Source organism: Papio anubis, chromosome 6 (assembly GCF_008728515.1).
Source record: "Papio anubis isolate 15944 chromosome 6, Panubis1.0, whole genome shotgun sequence".
Taxonomy (NCBI): domain Eukaryota; kingdom Metazoa; phylum Chordata; class Mammalia; order Primates; family Cercopithecidae; genus Papio; species Papio anubis.
In genome coordinates this window covers 29,917,851-29,937,259 of record NC_044981.1, presented here as the reverse complement: position 1 = coordinate 29,937,259, position 19,409 = coordinate 29,917,851, and the positions used below count along the sequence as shown (strand labels likewise).

The window sequence follows — 19,409 nt, the reverse complement described above, 5'->3', positions numbered from 1 at the left end:
TTGTGCTAGTTCCCATGGATATAGGGTAATCAAGACCAACATGATCTCTTGTTGTAGGAAGCTGAGCCCATATCTGGGAAGACAGACAAATGATTCCAAAATATTTCTCTAGGAAAACAGCCTATTCCACACCAACTATAGTGTTGATCATAACTCTTTTTAAGTTGGATATTTTCATATTCCTCTTTTTTCTTAAAATCATAAATCTCTCTCCATTTCCTTCTCTTTTGCTTTCAAATCAGCATTTTTAAAAGTCATTTCTTGGCCAGGCACGATGGCTGATGTCTGTAATCCCAGCACTTTGGGAAGCCAAGGCGGGTGGATCACCTGAGGTCAGGAGTTTGATACCAGCCTGCCCAACTGGCAAAACCCCCATCTCTACTAAAAATACAAAAATTAGCTGGTGCGGTGGTGTATGCCAGTAGTCCCAGCTACTCAGGAGGCTGAGGCAGGAGACTTGCTTGAACCTGAGAGGCAGAGATTGCAGTGAGCTGAGATTGCACTGCTGCACTCCAGCCTAAGCAATAGAGCTAGACTCCATTAAAAAAAAAAAAAAAAGCCAGGCCGGGGTGGTAGCTTACGCCTGTAATCCCAGCACTTTGGGAGGCTGAGGCGGGCAGATCATGAGGTCAGGAGATCAAGACCATGCTAACCAACATGACAAAACCCTATCACTACTAAAAATACAAAAATTAGCCAGGCATGGTGGCACATGCCTGTAATCCCAGCTACTCCGGAGGCTGAGGCAGGAGACTTGAACCAGGGAGTCGGGGGTTGCAATGAACTGAGATCACGCCACTGCACTCCAGCCTGGTGACAGAGCGAGACTCCGAATTAAAAAAAAAAAAAAAGAAGCCATTTCTTGATCCTGTTTACCTGTGTAACACCATCTTCTCTTTTGCTGCAGTGAAGTTGTCTGTGTTTGTCTTCATTTCCTCAATTCTCATCATTCTTGAACTTCTGTAGTCCTCCTTTCTTTTGCTACTCAATTTACACTATCCCCATGGTCATCAGAGGTTTTTCCCTTGGTCTCCTTTATGGCACCTGACACCACTCAAGCTACTACTTCCTCACGTCTACATTTGCTCTCTTTCGTCCCAGAAAATTATTGGATACGGTCTAGGATATAATTGCTCCCCTTGTCCCCACATACACCACACACACCTTGCCTCTTCTACAAACCTATCCAGAATCTTCTTAATTCCCCTCACATTCCCAAAATGAGCTGAGCAGTCTTTGAAGTAAAAATTAAGCTATAGTTAAGTTTTACCTCCATTTCACTTGTGCGTTTTGCTCCTTTTTTTTTTTTTTTTTTTTTTTTTGACCTCTTTCAAATGATCCTTGGGCTTCAAGTACCATGATCTACCCAGATTTGCATTCCCTGGGCTGTGTTCTAGTTCTGGTCATGTCAGCTTTTCCCTTCTGATGAATCCTTGTAATTACTTGAGACTCATTCTGTCAGGCAATATCCACAGTGAAGAAGCCAGTGTGCATTGTGGCAAAGCCCAGGAAGACCTAGGTGTGGATTTTTGCTTTACCATTTCCTGCCTGTGTGACTTATGCCATGGGGCTTCACTGGTGTGGGCACCAGTTTCTCATCTCTTAGCTGATATCATTTTGTTGGGAGGATTACATAGAGTAATATGTATAATATATCTGATAACTAAGCAGTTTCAGTTAGTGGTAGTTGTTTTTATTTGACATAGTCTTGGTAAGTATTAATTTCTTCCTAAGCCCAGGGTATTTGTATTTTGACAACAAATAAGTTTTAAAGAAATCAATCTATACATATTATGGAAATTTGGACCCCTATTTCCTAGTTGAGGAAAGGTATCTGGCACCCATCACCACATAGGAGCCCCTGGGCTCCAGGACACCAGGGAAAAGAGGTTAAGTAGGTCCCACTCCTCTGACATGATACCCAGTGATTCAGTCGGGGTACAATTGGGAAAACAGAACCCATACCACAGGGACTGGTTACAAAAGTCTTGAATAGCTAAATGCAAAACAGGATGGTTAGGTTGCATTATGTTGACAACAGTGACTCAGGTGGGCAGGCCCTACCTCCTTGAGGTGTTATCTGTGGACAGATTTTTGTGTGATTGTGGCTCAACCCTGGATTTCTTTCTTCATGTGCCTGTTCTTAATGGGCCCAGGAGAGGTAATTCAAGGGAGCAAGGGACCTGTAGAATGATCATGTCCTCTTATTTCTAGCCATAAGGTTATGAATCGTGTATCTCGGGGGTCTGATTCTAAAGGAAATAAGTGTCTGCCATAGCAGGAGAATGGAAGGCAGACAGCTGTTCCTACTACTGGAGTTTTAGCAGCCCCCATAACTCAGCTAGCCCAGACTAGGATCTCAATATCTCACTTATTTCTTTACATCTGTCTGATGAACAGTATAAGAAAACAAATGATCACTTAGAGGATTCTGTTTGGTAGTTAAAACCGTATTAAAATAGAGAGGGTAGAAACTAAGCCTCCTTGATGGTGAAGAGATTGGGAACCACCACTCCAGTGTTAGAAAATATCGAATGACAGAAGGTGGGCTATATTAAGTGGGAATTCCCAAACCCCACCCCCTGGAAGGAATGCTTGGTGACAAGCCTTAGAGGAGAGAGATGCTTGTCTAGCCCATTGTCTGTGTGCCCAGAAAGAGATGTGCACACCTTGAGACACTGAGAGAAGACCCTAGCGAGGAGAAGCCCCAGGCCAGCTTGTCAGCACAGGGCATTGGAGGCCCCCAACCAGCTCCAAGTTCTGAACAGCACACAAAGGCGTGTACTGCTTCTTCAAAGGCGTGTACTGCTGCTCATACCCAGCAGAGGCCTTGCACCAGGCCTCCCCATGCAAATCAGTGTCTCTGCAGGGTAGGTAAAGGACCTCTAGCTGTGCTCCCTATGGGGGAACAAATATCCTGTGGGTCACTGAGAGTCTGGAAGATTGCCCAACATTTATTTACTGATCTGTGTTCACCACAGAGCCTAAGGTATTTATTAATATTGTTTCAACCAGTACAAGTGATTCCTTCATTTAGTGGTCATCTCTGCCCTCCACCACAGACTTTTGGGAATTACAAGATGAAAAGGGCCAGATCCTCACCCTGGCATAGCTCAGAGAATTTGATTGGGAAAGTAGGGACATAGACGTGATCACTACACCATAATTTACTAAGCTGTGAGAACTGGAGGTGCATCAGTGACCAGAATGCATGTGAGCCAGAGGTAGAAGGTACTGTAGACAAAAGGAACAGCATGCGCCGTAGGCTGTATCATTAGGTACAATTTTCTGTCCTTGGAGGAGTCTTTTTAACCCTAAGACAAAAATTATGAATATAGAAAGAGGTCACGGTTCATCTTTGCAGTTCTTTCAGGAGAAAGCTTGCTGCAATTCACTTTCTAAGTTAAAAGAAAACAAAAAACAAAAAAAGAGTAAATGATATGAATATCACCTGAAAGAATCTGAGGTCTCAAACTTGGGAGGATGTTTGAACAACAATCTTGGGGAATGCCTAACAGTTCATACTCATTTCTTGATGTCTACAGATGGAAACTCTACAGCCTCACATATGTTTCTTTTTTCTCTTAACTACTTTATACTCACAGAAAATCAGTGTTCAGCACTTCTAATAGCAGGTCTAGTGGGAGCTTGAGATCAGAACAGAGTTCCATAGAGGGAAACTGAGGACATACAAGGCAGAGCAGTACCCCCTCATCCATGGGGACCTGTCTGACTGGAGGTAAGGGAGGAGATTCTAGTCCACAGATAATCGGGGAAGGTTAAAACTATGTGTGTTTGTGACATTTTTGCTCTCTTAGACCCAGATACAGGCTGGAAATCCTTTGGGTTTTGGTGACACAAAGTATGGCCAAAAGAACCAGCAGCTTCAGCTTCTCTGGGAGAACATATGAGTGCAGAATTTCAAGCCCGCACAAAGTTTTTAAAGGTCTGCATTTTAACAAGCTGCTCTTAATTTGCTTACATATTAAAATTTCCAGAAGCACTGTTCTAGGACCATCTTTAAGTGTTATCCAAAAACATGTAAGATCTTTTTTCAAAGCAAATTCTCAAGCTCTACCCTAGAGGGGTTGCTTCTGGTTCTCTGGGGTTGGTGCAGGAATCTACATTTTCAGCAAGTGCCTTAGATCCTTGTACACACTAGCATTTGAGGATTGCTGCTTTAGATGGTGGGAAATCTGAGCAGGGGAGGGATGTGGGCTGAAAATGAAATGATGGTGTTTAGGAACTGGCACAAGCATGCTTCTGCTCTTGCTGGGAAGCAGTGGGACAAATCCAGTTGATTGTAGAGAATGCAGACCTCATGTCATGCTCAAGTGTCACCTTAATGTGATGGCCGGAGACAGCCACATATGACCCTCTTATTGTCCAATCAGTAAGCTCAATCAATGATAGGAACCACTGACTCTGGTAATTAAAAACTTACTGCAGCCAGGCACAGTGGCCCATGCCTGAAATCCCAGCACTTTGGGAGGCCAAGGTGGACAGATCACCTAAGGTCAGGAGTTCAAGACCAGGCTGGCCAACATGGTGAAACCCCTGTCTCTACTAAAAATACAAAATTAGCCGGGCGTTGTGGTGGGCACCTATAATTCCAGCTACTCAGGAGGCTAAGACAGAATCACTTGAACCCAGGAGGTGGAAGTTGCAGTGAGCCGAGATTGCATCATTGCATTCCAGCCTGGGCAGCAAGAGTGAAACTCTGTCTAAAAAACAAACAAACAACAACAACAGCAACAACAAAACACTTATTTCTGGGCAGGTTCTCATAAGAGGCCATGGGAAAGCCATGTCTAATCTCAGGGACACATGGTCATCTGGGCCTCTGGCTAATAGAGGCCAAAGAATGGGACTGTTTTCGCTGTGAAATTCTGAAAACCAAAAATGGTGGCCTCTTTATCTGCATTAGCAGAGGTAATTTGCTCCTTCTTGAAATCCAAGGTCACTTCTACTGTCTGGGGATTTTGATCCAGGGTCAGTGTGGTTTCTCCTTTACAGGAGAGCTAAGTCTCAGAAGGGCGAGGTGGTTTGTGTTGGTCATTGGCTACCTCAGATTTTAGAGCAGCTCTACCTTGATTGTGGGGTTGACCTTCTTTTTTTGCTGTTTTCTTCCTTCTCTGGGTGAGGAAAGAGGACTTCCTGTACATCTCTATCCTTTAATTTCCATTACTCACTTTCTGTGGCTGCTGCTGCAGAAGCCGCTGCTGACTGATGTGGATACCCCAACCTTTGAAAAAAGCCTAGGTGTTTTTTGGCCTCTCTCCAGGTCTACAGCCATGGCTCCTGAAAGAAATAAAAGATGATCATCTTTCTAAAAAGTCTTAAGTCTGAATTATTAGTAACTTAACGGGAGAATCTCACTTTTCCTACTCTCCTATTTTAACCACAGTTGCTCTAACACAGACCTTTGAGGATCTTTTCATGACTTCATTCACTATTTATGCTGTACAGATGCTACTAGGAAGGAAATAGGGCTGTCTGTTTTGACTGGAACTTAACTTGGTCTCTTATCTTTGTGCATGCAGCCCTGTCCTTGGGATAGCCTTCTTGAGCATATCTACTTATGTTCAAGAGGTTAATTGTCCTGAAACCCCCATTGCTATAAGTATTTATTTTACTACTCATAATACTCTTAAAGTTGGGGTATTTTTATTTTTTTGATACCTAAACGTCATTGAGATACTTTGAACTATTTTTAGAGAAAACGGAACCTTCTAATACCTGGCTCCTATTTCTTAAAATGTTATGATTATACATGGCTTAGGGCTTTATGGCCAAATAACTTCACCGAACCCAGGAAAAAGAATAGATCCATCTGAAGCAGACCCGTAGCTTTCAGTGACCTAAATTTTTGGCTCCATTTGTATTCTACATTTTCAGTGAGGAAAAGAAGTGGAAGGAGACAAGCCTCAGCCCCTCCCCTGGCACCTTTACTCTTTACCCTTCCTCCTGGCATGGTGGAAAGTGCACTGGAGGAGGAGTGAAGGGCCCTAGGTTTGCATCCATGTTCTGCCACTTGACAACCTTAATGGCCCTTACAATTGATTTACCCCGATTATGAAATTTGGAATGATTTCTAAAGTCTTTCCTCACCCTGATATCTTAACATTTTCTGACAGTCAGGACTTTCTGTAGCTTCACCTTCCTTATCTAGTGTTATTTTTTTCTCAAGACTGAAGAGAGAATGAAGCTGTCAAAGTGTGCTGAGCACACACCCTGCAGCGGAGCAGTGGGCAATTCTAATCTCAAATCATTAGGCTGCAGCAGCATGACCACTGCCTCCTGTCTACGCCCAGAGGGTAGAGACAGCTGAGCTCCTGTAGTTGGGGGCAGGCCCAGCCACTCTGTGGGGACAGTGATTAGTGTTGTGTCACCAATTTGGGGAAGGAGTCACCTTGTCTTATTTCCCTCTTGAATTATCTTGATATGACCCCATTATAAATTTCCTTCTGTAAACCTCTGTCTCCCAGTTTCTCTTTTTAGCTTACTTTCTATTGAAATAGAGAAACAGAGAGTACAACTTCCATCTTCTTGCATCAGCCTTGAGAGCAGAACACAAGCCCCATTACTGGGAACTGTATCCTTGGCTCCCTGGATGCGGCTGTTAACTTCTGGCCTGCCACTCATATCACATACTCACATGGAGATGATCTCATCCCTGTCCCTTACCTCCTATTTACAACTTCTATCACCCACAATGCCAATGGCCCTGATGGTCCCTCTGGGAGGGAGAGAAGAGTAAGCTGGAGTCACCCCTTCCCTGTACTTCCCACCTTGCCAGGCCTATTGGTGCTAGTGCCTGTTCTGATCTTGGCCTGACCCCTGTTCCCTGGGCACTGGGCTGCAGGTTGGAGAGGCAGCATGGTGGAGTGGGGATAACACATACTCCAAAACCAAACAGAAGCCAGACCTGGGTTGGGTCCCGGCTAAACAGTCTAGAGGCTTGGTGACCTGAACCTCCTAATTAATCTTCCTAAGCATAAGTTTTCTTATCATAAGTTGTGTATTATGATAAAATTTTCCTTGGATGCATTCATTTTAGCATGACTTGAAATTATGCGTGAAGGAACCTGGCCCACAGAAGTTGCCCTGTAAATTTAGGTTCACTTTCCCTTGGATATATGGATGACATTAGCTCAATACAGTTATGACTTCCCTAAAACTCCCAAATATTCTCCTTTAAGTTCTTCTCTTATTTTCCCTTTAGTTAGTTTGTAGTCATATTTCTTAGTTCTTATATCAGGTGAGATTCCCACATCTTCTAGTTGGACAATATTGGAGAAGACACCACATTTTGACTGAGTTCCAGTGATATGACAGCCTTTCAATTCTCTAATCTCATAGAAGTTAGAAAAAAAAGTTGATAATCAAAATCCACAGAAAATACAGAAGATTCCATTAACTCTGAGAATGATTATCAGGTATCCTTAGGACCTCAAGAAAGCTGTTTTCTCCTGGGCCTGTGGAGAGCTCAAGTGCCAGGAACCTACCACAAAGTTGGTGGCGGTAGCGGGGGGCTGGGGGGGAGGATGGGGGGGAGGGTGAAGTGCTGAAGGGCTTCTCAGTCTTCTTTAATTAGAGTGGGAAGAAAAGAGCACCTCCTCATTTTAGAGTACAAGGTGTGAACTCACTCTCAGCTGCTAAATGAGCTTCACCTTGGGCTGTTCTGCATGCTTTCTCCTAGTGCTTTAAGCCACCCTGAGATGTACAGACCATTACTGGCCGTCATAAAAATACACTTGAGTACATAGACCACTGACACTATAAGGCAAATGAACAATGAAGTCTACGTAGCAGCCAACTAACAACATGATGATAGGATCACATCTGCACCTATCAATATTGACCTTGAATGTAAATGAGCTAAATGCCTCAATTAGTAGGCAGAGAGTGGCAAGTCGGACAAAGCAGCAAGACCCAACTGTATGTCTTCAAGAGACCCATCTCATGTGCAGAGACACCAATAGCCTCAAAGTAAGGGGATGGAGAAAGATCTATCAAGCAAATGGAAAACCAGAAACGGCACTCTGTATCCAACAAAAACAGAATATACATTCTTCTCAGCTGCTCATGGTGGTACATACTCTTAAAACTGACCACAATTGCTTTCTTGGCCAGAAGGCAATTCTCAACAAATTCAAGAAACCTGAAATACCAGCTGAGTGTGGTGGCTCACATGTGTAATCCCAACACTTTGGAAGGCTGAGGTGGGCAAATCACTTGAGGTCAAGAGTTCGAGACCAGCCTGGCCAACATGGTGAAAACCCATCTCTACTGAAAAATATAAAACTTAGCCAAGCATGGTGGCATGTGCCTGTAATCCCAGCTACTCGGGAGGCTGAGTCACGAGAATTACTTGAACCTGGGAGGAGGAGGTTGCAATGAGCCGAGATCATGCCATTGCACTCCAGCCTGGTTGACAGAGTGAGACTCATCTCAAAAAACAAAAACAAAACCTGAAATACCAACCACACTCCTGGGTCACAGTGCCATAAAAATAAACACCAAGAAGATCTCTCAAAACCATATAATTAAGTGGAAATTAATCTACTCCTGAATGACTTTTGGGTAAACAAAGAGAAATTAAGGCAGAAATCAAGTAATTGTTTACAACTAATGAAAACAAAGATAAAAACATACCAGAATCTTTGGGACACAGCTAAAGCAGTGTTAAGGGAAAACAGTAGTGCTAAATGCCCACATCAAAAAGATAGATCTCAACCTCTAACATCACATGTAGAGGAACTAAGTAAACAAGAGCAAACCAACCCCAAAGCCAGCAGAAGAGAATACCCAAAATCAGAGCTGAACTGAACAAAATGGAGATAAGAAAAATCATACAAAAGATCAAAGAAAGCAAAAGTTGGTTCTTTGAAAGAATAAATAAAGTTGATAGGCCACTAACTAGACTAATAAACAGAGGGGGGAGAAAATCCAAATAAACACAATCAGGAATGACAAAGGGGACGTTGTCACTGACCACACAAAAATACAAAAAACGCTTGGAGACTATTATGAACACCTCTATGCACACAAACTAGAAAACCCAGAAGAATGGATAAATTCCTGGGAACATACAACCTCCCAAGATTGAACCGGAAATTGAAACCCCGAACAGACGAATAACAAATTCCAAAAATTGAGTCAGTAATAAAAAGCCTACTAACCAGAAAAAGTCCTGGACCAGATGGATTCAGAGCCAAATTCTACCAGACATGTAAAGAGGAGCTGGTATCATTCCTACTGAAGCTATTCCAAAAACATTGAGAAACAGGGACGCCTCCCTAACTCAGTCTGTGAGGCCAGCATCATTCCGATACCAGAACCTGGCAGAGACACAACAGAAGAAAAGAACTTCAGACCAATAACCCTGATGAACATATGTGCAAAAATCCTCAACAAAATACTACCAAATGAAATCCAGCAGCACACCAAAAAGCTAATCCATCATGATCAAGTAGGCTTTATCCCTGGAATGCAGAGTTGCTCAACCTACCCAAATCAATAAATGTGATTCATCACATAAAGAGAACTGAAAACAAAAACCACATGTAGATGCAGAAAAGGCTTTTGGTAAAATTCAACATTCATTCATGTTAAAAACCCTCAAACTAGGTTTGAAGTTACAGTCCTCAAAATAATAAGAGCCATCTCTGACAAAACCAAAGCCAATATAATATTGAATTGGCAAAAGCTAGAAGCATTCTATTTAGGAACTGGAACAAGACAAGGATGCCCAGTCTCACTACTACTATTCAACATAGTACTGGAAGTTCTATTCGGAGCAGTCAGGTGAGAGAAAGAAAGAAAAGGCATCCAGATAGGAGGGGAGGAAGTCAAATTATCTCTCTTCACAGATAATGATTCTATACCTAGAAAACTCCATGGTCTCTTCCCGAGGGCTTCTAGATCTGAAAAAGAACATCAGCAGAGTTTCAGGATACAAAATCAGTTTACAAAAATCTGTAGCATTTCTATACACCAGTAACATCTAAACAGAGAACCATGTGAAGAATGCAGTTTCATTCACAGTAGCCTCAAGAAGAATAAAATACCTAGGAATACAGCTAACCAAAGAGGTGAACGATCTCTACAATGAGAATTTTACAAGACACTGCACAAAGAAATCAGATTACACAAACAAATGGAAAAAATATTCCATGCTCCTGGATAGGAAGAATTAATATCGTTAAAACCGCCATACTGGTCAAAGCAATTTACACATTCATTGTTACTCTTTTCAAACTGCTAATGACATTTTTCACAGAGTTAGGAAAAAAACATTCAAAAATTCATGTGGAACCAAGAAGGAGGTCAAATAGCCAAAGCAATCCTAAGCAAAAAGAACAAAGCTGGAGGCATCACACTACCTGTCTTCAAATTATAAGGTTACAGTAAGCAAGACAGCATGGCACTGGTACAGAAACGGACACACAGACTAATGGAACAGGTTAGAGAACTCAGAAGTAAAGCCACATACCTAAAACCATCTGATGTTCAACAAAATTGACAATAACAAGCAATGGGGAAAGAACTCCCTATTCAATAAATGGTGCTGGGATAACTGGATAGCCATAGGCAAAAGAATGAAACTGAACCCCTATCTTTCACCATATATAAAAATCAACTCAAAGTGGATTAAAGGCTTAAATGTAAAACCTAAAACTATGAAAATACTAGAATAAAACCTAGCAAGTACCATTTTGAACATCAGCCCTGGCAAAGACTTCATGATGAAGACTCCAAAAGCAACTGCAACAAAACCAAAAATTGCCAAGTAAGCCTTAATTAAACTAAAGAGCTTCTGCACAGAAAATGAAACTGTCAACAGAGTAAACAGCCTACAGAATGAGAGAAAATATCTGCAAACTGTGCATCTGACAAAGGTTTAATAACCAGAATCTATAAGGAACTTAGTAAGCAAAAAGGAACTCCATTAAAAAATGGGCAAAGGACATGAACACTTTTCAAAAGAAACATAAGAAAAAAAATGCTTAATATCACTAATTAGGGGAATGCAAACCAAAACCACAATGAGATACCATCTCACACCAGTCAGAAAGGCTATTATTAAAAAAGTCAAAAACTAACTGATGCTGGTGAGGTTGTGGAGAAAAGAGAATGCTTATACACTGCAAATAGGAATGTAAATTAGTTCAGCCATTGTGGAAAGCAGTCTGGAAATTTCTCAGATAACTTAAAACTACCGTTTAACCCAGCAATCCCTTTACTATACCCAAAGGAATATAAATAGTTCTACATAAAGACACATGCACATATACGTTTACTGTGGCACTATTCACAATGGCAAAGATATGGAATCAACCTAGAAGCCCAGGCGTGGTGGCTCACGCCTGTAATCCTAGCACTTTGGGAGACCGAGGCAGGTGGAGTTCGGCGAGGTCAGGAGTTTGAGACCAGCCTGGCCAACATGGTGAAACCTTGTCTCTACTAAAAATACAAAAATTAGCTGGGCATGGTGGCGGGCGCCTATAATCCCAGCTACTCAAGGCAAGATAATCGTTTGAATCTAGGAAGCAGAGGTTGCAATTAGCCAAAATCATGCCATTGCACTCCAGCCTGGGCGACAGGGTGAGACTCCGTCTCAAAAAAAAAAGGAAAAAAGAAAGAAAATGTGTGTATACACCATGGAATAGAATACTACACAACTATAAAGAATGAGATAATGTCCTTTGCAGCAACATGGATGGAGCTGGAGGCCATTATCTTAAGACAATTAATGCAGGAACAGAAAACCAAATACTGTATGTTGTCACTTTTAAATGGGAGCTAAACATTGAGTACACATGGACATAAGGGAGCAATAGACACCAGGACCTGGTGGAGGGCGAAAGGAGGGTAAAGACTGAAAAACTACCTTTTGGGTATTATGCTGATGACCTGGGCGACAAAATTATCTGTATACAAAACCCCCATGGCATTGTAGTTTACCTATATAACAAACCTACACATCTACTCCTTGAACCTAAAATAGAAGTTGAATAGTGAAAAAAAATTTAAAAATATATTTTTAATGAGGGAGAAGGGGACTGGGCATGGTGGCTCATACCTATAATCCCAGCACTTCAGAAGATTGAGGCAGGAGGATTGCTTGAGGCCAGGAGTTTGAGACCACCTTAGGGAACATAGACCCCATCCTTACAAAAAATTTTAAACAGCAGGTGTGTTGGCATGTGCCCATAGTCCCAGGTACTCGGGAAGATGAGGAGGGAGGATCACTTGAGCCAGGGGTTTGAGGCTGCAGTGAGCTGTGACCATGCCACTGAAGTCCAGCCTGGATAATAGAGCAGAATTGTATCGAATGAAAAAGAGGGAGAGGAGGCAAAAAATTTCGCCTTGAGCTAGCCCTGCCATTAGATGAACCCATTAAAAGCAATTTCCTGTTTGGTAAACTCAAAGTTCACTGATGGATGCTGTCGTTGTTAGATCACTTTAAAAACTGTACAGTGTGGTCCAGCACAGAGCACAGTCTTTCAAATGAAAGAAAGCTGGATTTAAATTCTGACTCTGCCTCCTAGGGTGTAGCCTTAAACCAAGGACATTCCTTCAACTCTTGCTTTGATCATAACTAAAATGAAGGATAATCAGTAATGTGAGTATACTGAAAAAAAGGAAAGTACTGAGCATGGTGCTGGCATCCAAGAGAGGCTCAATAACTTTCTTTATTTTTATTTCATAGAATTCATGACCTCAAAGAACATATCTATGAGTGATTTCTGATAGGGAAACATGTTGACCTGCCCCAAATACCTAGTGCTTTAAAAAAATAGTCACATGTCTAATAGTCTATACAAATTCTCTCTTGTCAGGTAGAAGTGAGAGCAAGAGTCTTAACAGCAAACAAATACCCTTGTGAACTCCAAAATACTTCAAACTTTTGATTACAAAGATTTTGTCACGGACAGGGGACATAGCTAGGGGTGTTGGAAACCGCACCCACTTCCACCTGAAGGAAAGACAGGATAGCAACTGAGTGACCACTAGATATCCTCTCTCAGAGTTGAAGGGTCCTTAAGCCTGAGAGGTCATTATTGTCATCATCTGTGCCCTGTAATGAGGTATTAGCAGGGGTGATGTGTATTTCTTCTGGACTGGGAATTTAACTGCTGGTTTATGTTCTTCCAGAGCTCCCTCTTTGCCCACTAGCAGGGTAATAGCTGGTGCTGAAAACAGTGGCTGCTTGGCAAGCCTGGATCTCCAAGTGACTCCAAGTGACCCCCTCAGCAACTCCTGATGAACAGGTAGCATGAAAAAGAAACCTTTTTGGTTTATACCAGTGAGATATGGGAGTTGTATATCATTGCAGCATAATCTAGGCTATAGATGATGCAATACTGCTACATTAGGGTTTTTGATTTCTAGGTCAGGCCCTATGCCTAGGATAGCTTACTGCTGACACACTCTTCAGCCAGTCTCTCAGCTCTGCACAGCACCAGATATGCCAGGATTTTGGCCTTTGACTCAGAGCTCTTTTCTGGAATTCTCTTCTTCATGACCAGAGAATAACTCTGTCTTGCTTTGCTGACAAGAGATATTAATCTAGAAATGGCTATAGTTATAGTTCATACAGGAAATGTGTAAAAAATTGGGCTAATCTAGAGAAGAGAAAATAAAAGGTGGGGAGTCTTAGTTGCATTCAAATCCCTGGTTCCAGTTGTACCTGAGATGCAGTTACATTCTTACTGTTCCTTTAGTTTGCTGAATAACATAATGAATCCCCATGTTGACAAGGTTAAGTTAGATTTATATCATTTTTCTAGGAATAACGTAGTGTTTTTATTTGCCCAGATGTTATAGCTCACCTAAAAAAAAAAACAAAAAAAACCCTTATCTATCCAGGGCTTTTGTTGCCTGTTTTTTTTTGAGACAGAGTCTCACTGTGTTGCCCAGGCTGGAATGCAGTGGTGCGATCTTGGCTCACTGCAACCTCTGCCTCCAGGGTTCAAGCAGTTCTTCTGCCTCATCATCCCTGGTAGCTGGGACTACAGGCATGCACTACAACACCTAATTTTTGTATTTTTAGTAGAAACGGGGTTTCACCATGTTGGCCAGGCTAGTCTCAAACTCCTGACCTCAGGTGATCCTCCCGCCTCAGCCTCCCAAAGTTCTGGGATTACAGGCATGAGCCACCATGCCTGGCCTATTGCCATTTTCAGTGTTGTGTCCAGTGATGCTTCCTTTACACCTAGAAGTCTTCAGGGGATTTGTATATGAATTGTGAAATCCTCTAGTGACATGGAAGTTTCTATGTCATGCAGAGAGAGAAATTGTGATGCCTGGATGCCTGAGGTTTTTTGGAGTGAGGTACTATGCATTTGCAAGTAATTGTAAACTGTATAATACAGGATTAAAAGATAAACTATTGTTGCATTTAGAACTGTGTTTAGAATACAATAATTTGTTGTTGTTGTTTTGTAATAGGACTGAAACCAATAATAAGGCAAGTCGACCAAAGGTTCTGTGGTGTAGACAAGACAACAAAAGGACAGACTACCTGTGGAACCTAGCATTGTTCTTCTGCAGCACTACGTAACATTTGTGCTCCATAAGATCTTTGCAAACCACACACAAGAATTGCTGGTCATCCTGCCAATAGATGCTGCTCACAGAACCAAATTTCCTGTGCTGGATTGTCACTCATGGGCTTGAGAGTAGGAGACTGGAGACCAAGATGGCTAGAATCCAGTTGGGCCTGACGTCTCCCTGTTGAAAGAGCTCCTTGTGGAATGGACAGCACATGGCTCCCGTGGTGGATCTGATAGTGGTACAGCACCAAGTGATGCAGGCCTGCCTGGGCCATGGCCACAGAAGATGCTCCCAGGGTCCCCCGTGTACTCCAGACACACTGCAGGCCACCTCTCCCAGCAGGTTCCTAGTCATGGGCCCCATCATCATGACTTCTGTCCAAAGTGTGCTCAGAAATCTCTTCCTTAACACCTGTGACTTTCTGACAGGTGGAAGATGTTATCAGGAATGGGAAAAGGATTCAAGACGGGAAGAGGGAGGGGTTCAGGATGAAGAGAGATAATCTGTGCCACAGATGCTGGCCCTGCAGTTACCTCCCACCTAGTCCATGCACACACATTCTAATCCCCTCCCATTCCTCTACATGCTGCGGCCAGAGAGGCCTTTCTCAAAGTGGAAGTCTCATCCTCACTTCTCTGGTTACAGTGCTGGGCCGTGAATGACTTAAAAGGCTAAGCAGGAACTGTCTGCACACTCCCCGCTCCTGCCTGCTACCTTGTTTCCCTCCAGTCGTGAGAGCAAACATTGATTGAGCATTAACAATGTGCCAGGCTTGTCCTATGTCCTTCATATGTATTCACTCAAACAATCCTCACAACATTCCTGTCACATCTCCTGTTTCACAGTGAGGGTTCTAAAGCACGCAGTGGGGGAGGAACTTGTCCAGGGTCACACAACGAAGTGGGGGTGGAGAAACATGAAATCTAGGTGGTCCAGGTGGTGGCCAGAACCCATCAGCAGCTCACTACAGCTGCCTCCAGCTTCTCCCTCTAGGAAATACTCTTCCCTGTCAACTCCTGTTGTCCTCTGGGCTCAGTTGACATGTCATCTCCTCAAGGAGGACATCCTGAGATGCTCCCCGACTAGGGTGGGCACCCACTTCCACACTCCAAATGCATGTCTATTTGACATGTGTATTGCTGCATCCCCACTGCATGGCAGATAGCAGGCCCCTAATAAGTATGATTTGAGCAAATAAATATAGTTATTCAAAAAATAGGGAGGACTTCTTGTTTCTAGTAATGGTGGGCTAGGACATTTGGACCAACCCTCCTGCAGAAAATAGCCATTTATTTTGATGCAACATACCTGGCTACGACTATAGAGATTTCAAATATTTGGAGGGCTATTATGTGAAGATTTATACTTACTCTTGGTGACATAGAGGTTAGAAATTGGTCGTTTCCATAGAGTATGAGAGAGACAGAATTGTGCTCATCATAAGGATCTTTTTTTAAAAATTAGACTTAATAAAATGGGCTGCTTTGGTAGGTGGTGAGTTGTTTGTCACGAAAGAGATTCAGCCACTTGCTCTGAGAAAGCTGGAGAATATCGACATTGCAAGGGTCGGCCACCTCATCTCTGAGGCCCCCTCCTCGCCTTGGGTGTCATTGTATGTGGAACACTGGGCTGAGTGTCAGAGAACTTGGGTTCCACAAGCTATGCGATCATGGCTGGTTATTTTTGGATCTATTCCTAATATCTGTTAGTTAAGCTGACCCATCAGTACTGACCCACTTCACAGAGTTACGAAGGGATTAAATTTGGTATTACATATAAATTTTTATTTTGTTTGCTTTTTGTTGTTTTTTGTTTTGCTTTTTTCTTTGCATTATGAAATCCCAAGTCAACTTTTTCCATTCTTTTATTTCTTAAAAAATTGACATCATCATAACAAAATAATTAAAAAAAAAAAAAAAAAAACCCTGCAACCCCACTATCTAATACAATAATCATACTTTTTTCTCTCTATTCTCTTTTATTGTGACCAAGGATGACTTCGGGCATTGATGTGAGGAACTATTTCGTTTAACACTCTGCTATCTGAACATGATTCACACTCAGCCTTTCACCACCCCCCAAGTAGCTACACATGATATGATAATAGGATTGGTGGTGGTTTTAGAGAGTTGGAGAGAAAACTGAAGTTGGATTTGGGTAAAAGAAAAAAGAGTGGGCATTATGTTTTCTCCATTCTAAAGCCCATAGAGCAATGTTAATTGTTCCCACCCCTCTGCTATTCTGTCTCTTCAGGTACTGTGTGCAGAAATGTGATTGAGATTCAAGTCAGGGCCTCGGCCCTTTTCCCTCCAGAAACAAAACCAAGATAATTTATCCTGAACACACACGGTAAAAAAAAGGAAGGAAGGGAGCGGGGAGAAAAAGTCCAGGTCTTACCTGGGATTCTCTGTCTCCTGCAACATGAAGGGTTTAGCCTGGGAGGAGGCGGTGAGAACTCTGGGAGAGAAAAAAGAAGGAAAGAATAGTTTTACCCATGCTGAAGTTAAACCTTTACCTAGAGAAGCAAAACAAACAAACAAACAAAAAAACACTGTTCCATTTTGTGCCTCCCTTCCTAGAGTTTTGGCCAAAGGTTTAACTAAGTAATTGGTTTTACCAGGGCACTCACTCCTCTTATCCCGAGCCTGTTTGCCTCCCTCCCCATCATCCTCCTCACCTCTTTCAGGCAGGGTGGGGATAGCAGCAGGAGGAGATTCTGGGAGCTTGGCAACTCCTGTAAGGACCGCAGGACAGCCCCTCTGTGGGGATGCATGGTGCTCCATCTGCCGTCCTTCTGAGAAGAAGAATGCACTGCCTTCACTTTACTGTGTTAAGAGTCCATCCAGACGGTTCTATCCAAAGAATATTTTCTTTTTTCCCCAACAGGCAATCAGGAAATGATTCCTTTCCCGACTACTTTTGTCTAGTGCGTGGGAATCTTGAGTCAATCCCTCAGTAAGTCAGTGACTAAGGAAATCTCCCCTCTCTGAGCCTCCCAGTTCATGTTGCTTAGGGAACCTGATACTTTCATGAAATCTGCCTACACATGGGCAGCCCAACAGCAGAGCTAATGGTGGTGACCAAAGTGAACAAAGAAGTACAGTTGTGCCAGCTTCCTAGTTGCCCATGTGGACAAGTCAGCAGGATCAGGACACGAGGAAGAGTAAATGTGAGACAGTCATGTGACTTCTGCGATAATATTCTAGATTTTTAAACCCTGAAATTTTGCTAAAATTTTGGTGAAACCCTGAACTTTCTTCATTGCATATACTGGCCCTATCTGTACCATCATACAGCTATCTCACATTAAAGCTATTTTTCTTGAGCACTGACGAGTAAGGTTGGTATGTTTGAGTTCCTCAGATCAACAAAAACCCATTTTCCTGTAAGTCTTATGTTTAGTATTTAAGGAACTAAAACTTAAATACATTGTGTGAAATGGTTGACACTTCACTGATAATGATTTATTGCTTGGATTAATAAATTTTCCAAAAGTTGTCTTATTATGTAGAATATGGTTTGCAACCAGCAGAACCATTAATCTATACTGTGATAAAATGCACTATGTATAATTGTTTAAAAGCTTCTACTTAATGATGTAACATGCTGTATTTAATTACACATTTGGCTAAACTGTATACTAACATCTGATGGCATTTTTCCAGTGTGTTGCTTTTTTCAAATACTTTATTGTACAAAGCTGTTCTTAATATTTTTCAAGTTTTTCTCTTTGAATTTTGCTAATGTTTTCCTTGAATTATGAGCACTGACAGAATGTGCTTAGCACTTTTGGCTATTCACACAGCTTTTGAGCATGATTTGCATCCAGTATTGACATTACTAGCAATAATAAGCCATCTGTGAGTTTTGTCAAAAGTTATTGGGGATTTTTTAAATTTTAGAAATGCAAATTAATTGTTTCCTTGAACTAACTTATGCAGTTGCAAAGGCATTTCCAGTTGTTATGCTTTTTGTACAATATCAGGTGTTCCAGATTATGATTCATTATTAATGTCATTGCTTCCTTGTTCCCTCTGAGATCCAGAAGATTCATATTTACAATATTCAGAAACAAAAAGGTATCCAAAGCTTGTCACTTTATTACTACTGTTCCTAATATTCTGTTTAAGTTTTTGAATTCATAGATATCAAAACACTGCACAATTATGATTTTCACAGGAATAACAACACACCAACAATAAGAACAAAAGAAAAGCAAATAGGCTATCTAAATTTTTGACAATATTAGGATAATGATAAATTGACGGTTTTTCTAAATCTCACAGTAAAGAATGTGCAGCAACCCAGCAACACTGCTACCTGTGACCTCAGGCTGCAGCGTCAGCTCTTCCCTGGATCTCCAGCCTGCCAGTCTAACCTGAAAATTATGTACTTGCCAGCCCCTACAGTCATGTGAGTGAACTGGCCCAGACTGGTCACCAGGTCAGTTTCTGTGTGACATTAATTCATTCCATGTTCAGCAGTCTTTTTGGAGCTGAGATGTACCTATCATCTGCCTTTTGGGTGCTCAGGGTGGAGAACCAGAAAAGTATAATCTAGTGTGTATCCTCAAAGAGCTAACAATATGGGGTGGTACCCATAGGTCTGGGAACACTTTACTGACTCTGTGAGGCATACCAAGAGACGTCAGAGACCAGTCCCTCCTCAAATGCCAAATGAAATGCAGAGAAATAGTTTGCTGAAGTTCATAGGCCAGATATCCCAGTGGTCAGGGAGTTTCATGAATGAGATGGAACTTTGCATGGAACCTGAGGGATGTGTACCATTTGAGTGGATGAAGAAAATGAAAGAAAGACATTCCAAGCAGCTAGAAGTTAGGAAGC

At 42.1% G+C, this 19,409-nt stretch overlaps 1 long non-coding RNA gene across 2 annotated transcripts in view; it reads left to right on the top strand.

Moving 5' to 3' along the window:
* LOC103883590 overlaps positions 1-19,409 on the top strand; it is a 41,826-nt gene that overhangs the window by 18,579 nt on the left and 3,838 nt on the right. Inside the window, exons 2-3 of one of the 2 annotated variants that reach the window (XR_001901679.3) lie at positions 13,165-13,280; positions 14,461-19,008. This is a non-coding gene — a long non-coding RNA (uncharacterized LOC103883590). The remainder of the gene's footprint in view (positions 1-13,164; positions 13,281-14,460; positions 19,009-19,409) is intronic. The other variant, XR_001901680.3, reaches the window with a different exon arrangement.